At 41.4% G+C, this 6,695-nt stretch overlaps 1 long non-coding RNA gene across 1 annotated transcript; it reads right to left on the bottom strand.

Moving 5' to 3' along the window:
- Positions 1-1,510: 1,510 nt before the first annotated feature.
- On the bottom strand, positions 1,511-4,663 carry LOC122981151. Its single transcript, XR_006403168.1, has 3 exons — positions 4,070-4,663; positions 3,368-3,758; positions 1,511-2,006 (listed from the first exon to the last, which is right to left on the bottom strand). It is a non-coding gene; the product is annotated as an uncharacterized LOC122981151 (long non-coding RNA).
- Positions 4,664-6,695: the final 2,032 nt, after the last annotated feature.

Genomic DNA, 6,695 nt, shown 5'->3' on the forward strand with positions numbered 1-6,695 from the left:
ACATTTTAGAGAAGCTTGGAGATGATGAGCCGCTGAATTATTACATTCCAGGTTAAAAATTGTCATTTCATAACAGTCTAACTTCTTTTTTGTCTGTTTCTCCCAACTTCATTGAAATTGCGAAGTAGTGATGAAAAGCAGGAAGGAGGAGGAGAGGAATTTGAGCTGTCCCCTCTGGCAGATAAGACTGTTTTTACAAGGCAAGTTAAGTTAAGAAGAGGACTTTCACACACATTAAAAAACACTATGGATGTTTAAACAAGCATATAGTGACACAGAATTGTTCAAGCCGAGATTTGACATGCATGTCCATTACATTACTGTTTGACCAAATTTCAATCATCACTGCTCCATGGAGATTAAAATTTATTCTTGCTAAAAATCTGTATATATCTCCTTGGTGTTTTGACTTATGGACTTGTTTGGTCAAAATTGTACTTACCACATAAAGAAGAAATTTCAGTTTTATTTATTTTTCTGCTTTGATACCACCTCTACATAAATGTTCTTATGATTTTTCGGTGTCTAGTTTGGTGCAATATCTGTGTGGGCAGTCACTAGAATATAGTAGTTCAATAGTTCATTTCAATTCCAGAAGTCACAAAGACAGTTAAAAGTAGTAATATCACACTATAGAAACACTAACACATTACAAGTTCAAGTCCTACATTCATAGTTTCACTTAAAGGGGACCCATTATACTTTTCCTTATTTTCAGTCATATAAGTAGAAGCTTAAATTAGAATTTATTATTAGGATAGCCCATTGAGATGTAGCATCTCATTTTCAAGGAGGTCCTAAAAACAGAAAATAACACATTCATACAGAGACATCATTACATAACACACATACACTACAAATACACAGATACAGACAGCTTGCTCACCATCTCCAACCCACACCCCCAACCCTCAGCAGTTGTACAAGAAGATTGGATACAAGTAATGACCCGAAAAATCAGATCAGTTTCATCAGTACAGAGAGCACTTGAAGCAGTTTATCTACTAATTGCAAATACCAATGAATGAAAAGCATGAACAGGTCGTTTTAAGATGACAGAATAAGGAAGTCCTGAAGCAGGGGAGAGAGGTAATAGATCTAAGAAAAAGAAGAAGATCATTCCAGTCGGCTGGAGCTTTGTATTGAAGAAGCAGAAGTAATCCCTGTGAGCAAAAAGCACCGGCTTCAGACTGCTCTGAATGCTCGGTTTCCAATGTTTTTTTTCTACTTTCAGCCTGAGCCGATGTCGGCTTGTGACAGATTTCTTTATATGGTCATCTGCTCCACGCACAGCGCATGAGTTCACTGCTCCATTCTGGCAACATTAGGGCATTTTTCCATTGTTTTCGGGGTAGTCGTGCCAAGCCATGACTCAAGCTGAGCTGGCACGCTGTGAGTGTTTTTCCATTACACAGCAGGGCAAAGTAAAATAAGTTGTTTACCTGTTGGAGGTGTGTTGGTTGTCTGCAGCTCTTCATCAAACATCATCATTACTGTGGCTGTTTCTGCTTTTAATATTCCTCCCTGCATTATTTCTAACTGATCCGCTGAACAAAGAGCTCCATGTATCTCCATATCTTGTTGTATCGCTCGGGAGGATGACCGGAAGGTGGGACAGATGGCCAGTGTCACTCTGGAGGGTGATCAGGAGGCAGGAAAGACAGGCGGAGTCGCTCAGGAGGGCGACCAAAAGGTAGGAAAGATGGCCGTTTGCACTCTAGAGGGTGACCAGGGGGCAGGACAGATCAGCAAAGTCGCTCCAGGGTTGAACCAGACAGGTGGAGCAGCTCTGGAGCATGACTTGGAAGCTGGCGATGTAGGTAGCGCTGCTCTCGAGACCTGTGACTGGGCAGGACCAATCTGGAGGTCGACCAGATGTCAAGACAGATGAGCAAAGCCACTTTGGAGGTCAACCAGACGGCTGTGGTGCAGGACTGAAGGCCAGTGGCTGGAGTGCAGGACCAGGAGTCCTCCCTGGAGTGCTGCAGCACAGGAAGTGAGGACCGCTGCAGCATAGGATAGTTATGTTGAATTTATATTTGAAATTATGTTTCTGAAAGTTTAATCTAATCACATAATTGTTGCTTTAAACTTTTATTTCATGACTAGACATGTAGATGGTTTGAGAAGGGTGAATCAATAAAGGTTTGGTACGTTGATAGGAAAGATTTACATATTATGAAATGAATATATAATGCTGAACTGTTTTTATGTATGATTTTATAATATACTGGTTACAATGTGAACTGAAGTATTCAAACATAGTGACTGAAGTGTGAATTTTGCACTTAAAACTCAAACTTAATTCCCCAATGTAGAAAAATAATTTACCATCTCAAGTCAAAGTCATCAACACCTAAAAAGTCCCCAGAACAAATGAATTGAATATTCATCAACAATTTGGCACAAAAATGTTTAAAACACACTCAAAACTCTGCCAGTTTTATCAAGACTAATAAAGATAACCTCAGAGGGATGTCCTTTGAGCCAAGACATAATTCTTCTGTTAAGATGTGTCTTTTATTTGTTCTTCGACCAAGTATGCGCAGATGGCAATCTTTTATTGGAACAAGTTTAGTTTGTTTTTGTCTTATTTGTAACCTTAAGGCTTGTGTTTCATGTGTAGCATTTATTTTGAAGTCACATCAACTCACATAGAGTTATCCACTACTGAATGAAGATTTGAGTGTAGTCAGATTAAACTTTGACATTAAACTAAGATTACAAGAAGCCAGCGAAAGCCTGAATCCTAAAGTTGAACTGAAACAATCACTTTGAAGAAGACAGCAACACTTAAACTGGATCTCGGCCTGCTTGCTGAGAGCAGTACGGCCCAAAGTGGGAGTTAAGCTGACAGAGACTCTTTCACGGCAACTTGAAACAAGGCTTAACCCCTCTTCACCGGTGGTTCAACACCTGCCTCCACAAAGACTTGCCCATGGCTTGATCTGGGCCGTACAACTACTAAACCTCACTGGTGACTCTACACCACTGCTAACTACGGCTCAACCCAAACAACTCTGGACCTGCTGAGACGACATCAACTACGAAAAATCTTTGTCAACTGTAAAGCATAATCTGGCTTTGTGATCAAGGGTTGATGTCAAATAATGTTAAAACATAATTTCTTTACAGGAGTTAAGTTGGCTTTCCCTTAGCATTCCCCATTGCAATACATTAGCCTCAAGTCACACACTTCGGCATTCTGAGCAGATGAATGTCTGCTGGGTTCATGTCTTTGGCCAGACCGCACTGTTACATGGGTCAGAGCAGGCGACCCCAAGTGCAGACACTCAACAGCTGGGAGAGAAGGACATGATAGAAACAAGGTATTTATCATAAAGGCTGGGGAATAGGGAATGCAGACCTGGGCAAGCTTGGGCTGGTAACTGGGGAACTGGGGCTGTGGCTTAGGCTGGAAGCTGGAAACCTGGGGTTGAGGTTTAGGCTGAAAACTGGGAACATGGCAGGATCCAGGGCAGGGAAGGAGGGTTGACGAGACGATATGAGGGGCTGGAGACAGGGGCCGGAGACTGAGCAGATGGAACTGCCAGAGAAAAGGAGACAGCGATAGGCAAGTGAAAAACAGGTAAAACAGCAAGAAAACGGGTACGTGTGAAAACTGGCTCAAAGTGTAGACTGACTGATGCAGAGGCTACGATCTGCCAGACGGGAAGTGAAAGGGCTGAGTATTTGAAGAGGGCTTGATTACTGAGATGAGGTGCAGCTGATGCGGCTCTGCTCTGACTCCAGCACACCTGTCTCCATTCACACAACCACACACACACAGGGAGATAGAGGGAAAGAGCCAGTAGCAGCAGGTTAGGGAGACACAGGGTAGTGACAATCATTATAGTTTATTTTACCATGCACAAACAGTTAAGAGAATTCAAATATCAGTTTGACTTTAATACACCATAAACATCATAAATGAAGTGTTAAGACAAATATCCATAACAGTCTAAATTATGAGATCAATCACAATTTAATCAACCACATTTAAGAATGAATGCACTGAATGCTGCAGTATACAATCTCTAACATAATGACATTAATAAAAATCACTCACTCTGCTTTAAAGAGGCTTTCACCAGAGATTTCTGCCGTAGAAGCAAACAGGCTCCAACATTCACCTTCCTCGTCTGGCATGCAGCCCGGGGTTCTGAAACAGCAGCGTCCTGTGGGAGGTAATCTCTGCTGGGAACCCAGTCAGAAATCACACTGTCAATTTTACACATCGCGTGGGCCACATTGAATCACACCAGGCAATTTCAGAGTTGACTCCCTTGTAACCAGTGTTTCTGCGGCCGTAATTGGATAAGTTGTCAGCTGGGGCTCCATGAACAGAGCTGGGTCTTACTGTACCTGCTGTTGTGTGTGTTGCATGTGTGTATGAGGGCTTACATACATGTTGCTTGTGTTTATGTACTGTATGTGTTGAGCAGAGGCATGTCCCAGCGCACTAAACATTTACTACACTTTGGATCATTCTGCTCTGTTATAACTCATTGTTTTTAATTTTTCCTGACAGTAAATGTTTGTTTCTTCTAACCATTATCACAAACGTCCCCCAGCCTCAACCAAGTAGTTATTTTAACCCAAACTAGGATCTTTATCTAACTCTAACAAGTTACCAACCAACTTGTTGATTCATCTGACAAACATAATAAACAAGAGAAAAGAATACACCTTTGCTTTCTTCCGTGTCCATTGAGGTAATGAAGACGTAACTGAGAATTTGAGAGATGTAAATTTTGGATGTGGGGTTTTTATTACCAGGTTTCTAGCAGATGTTCTTCACCAAGACGGTTAATGTTCTGTGTCAGATTCTCTAATTCATATTCATCTCAGTGGATGGACAGTGGGAACATTCATAACCAGATGAAGATGATTAATAAATTCACCAGATGTGATCCAGGTTGGAAATTATCATCTTTGCAGGGTGCTGGGCCGTTGAAGTATGAGAACATCTTGTTCTACTACTTGTGTAGTTCTACTAAGATTTGACTGTTGAAATCTTATCTTTCTACACTGAGGTGGGTTTGACTTGAACCAACAAATGTTGTATGTCTCCATCGTCAGCAGCTGAACACAACATCATTAAAACTCGATGGGTAATTATTAAGATGATGTGAATGCTATTTTAAAAACAGATCTTTGACATAGGCCTTTAGAGACTTGCGATTTTCAGTTCAAAGACGTGAAAAAAAGTGAGAATGAAACACCAGCCTTCCTATAATTAGAAGTGATATACATGGTGTTATACTTGGTTCTTACCTTCTGTTTAGTAAACTAATTAGTAAAACTGCAAACTTAAGAAACCATTAAAAAAAAAACATAAATCATTAGAGCCTTTGATGTCATCTTGTGCATGGCTTTCATATTTCCTCTTATTTCATTCTAATAAATGTTTAGTTAGCTGTTTCAGGACATCTGATACCTCTCTGCACAATTCAGTGATCAAAAAGAGCATATTACTTTCAACACTATGTGAGTTGTCACCAAGTAAAGGTAAGAATTTCAGACAGCCAGTCAAAGAAAGTAGAGCAGACAAATAAAGCCGTCAGCATCTTGAAAAGGAAACTGCCGTCGTATTGCATTAGTTTGTCTGTTTTGTCACTTTCTTCAAGTTTTGCTGTGGGTGCAGATGCAGAGAAATGTTGCTGCTGGTGGAGGCGACAGAATTTCTTTATACTGTGAATCTGACAGATAATCTCAAACATATAAAAAGTGAACTTAAAAGATCACAAGTCTGTTTGGCTTTAGCCTTTTTTGATGTCCTCAACCTGTGCCTCTTTTGACTCAAGCAGTTGGTCTACTTCAGGTGGTGAGAATATGAGCACACTACATATATATTGGCAATTTGTGGCATCATCATACTCTCTTCTTTACCTAATAACCATTTGTGATCAAAACATGGTCAATCAAAAAGAAGAACTGGGAATGAGCAAACAATGTTTGGGTATTTTTAGCCACATTAACAGAATAGCTTGTGGAATGGCAATGGCTAGCGGAGCATTAGCCGCAGCATGGCCAGAGGGAAGCACAGCCAGCTAGCCAAGGCTAGCCTCCCAGCTAACATTAGCCCCGATTCTGCATGTGGATCCAACCAGAGCACTGAGCCCCGGTTTGTTATTCAAGTTAAAGTGGGAAGAAGCAGCGGGTCTGACGGGCAGCTTGAGTGAAGTGGAGCCTGCGGAGGAAGCACCGGGACCGTCAGGGTGAAACAGTCCGTAGAGGGAAGCACAGTCAGGCAGCAGAGGAGAAGGCAACAAATCAGCCTCTTATAATTGGCAGAAATGGCCAATGCTGATATTTCATTTTAGAGCTTTTATCGGCCGATACCGATGACGTGCTGATAATATCGTGCATCCCTAATAAAGAGAACTCGATACAGCGTCGGAAGTGGGGCCCCGTTCGTTCCTATGAAAGTTGCTCAGTGGCGCATGAAGCCAAAAAAGTTCAACTCTGTTGGCTTGCTTAATTCTATAAGAATGAAATAACATGAATCTCTTTATATCTTGCAGCAAAAATAATTATTAGCCAAAACACCCTGAGCAAATCACATAGGCATACAGCGCCCTCAGCCTGAGTCATGTACATCTGGGCTCTATTGCACCCAACTCAGATGACATCCCCTAGTGCATTGAGGCAGCAATCGGATTAGACATGGTCTTGAGAAGACAAACATAACA

This window comes from Thunnus albacares, chromosome 4, assembly GCF_914725855.1.
Source record: "Thunnus albacares chromosome 4, fThuAlb1.1, whole genome shotgun sequence".
In the NCBI taxonomy this organism is placed as follows: domain Eukaryota; kingdom Metazoa; phylum Chordata; class Actinopteri; order Scombriformes; family Scombridae; genus Thunnus; species Thunnus albacares.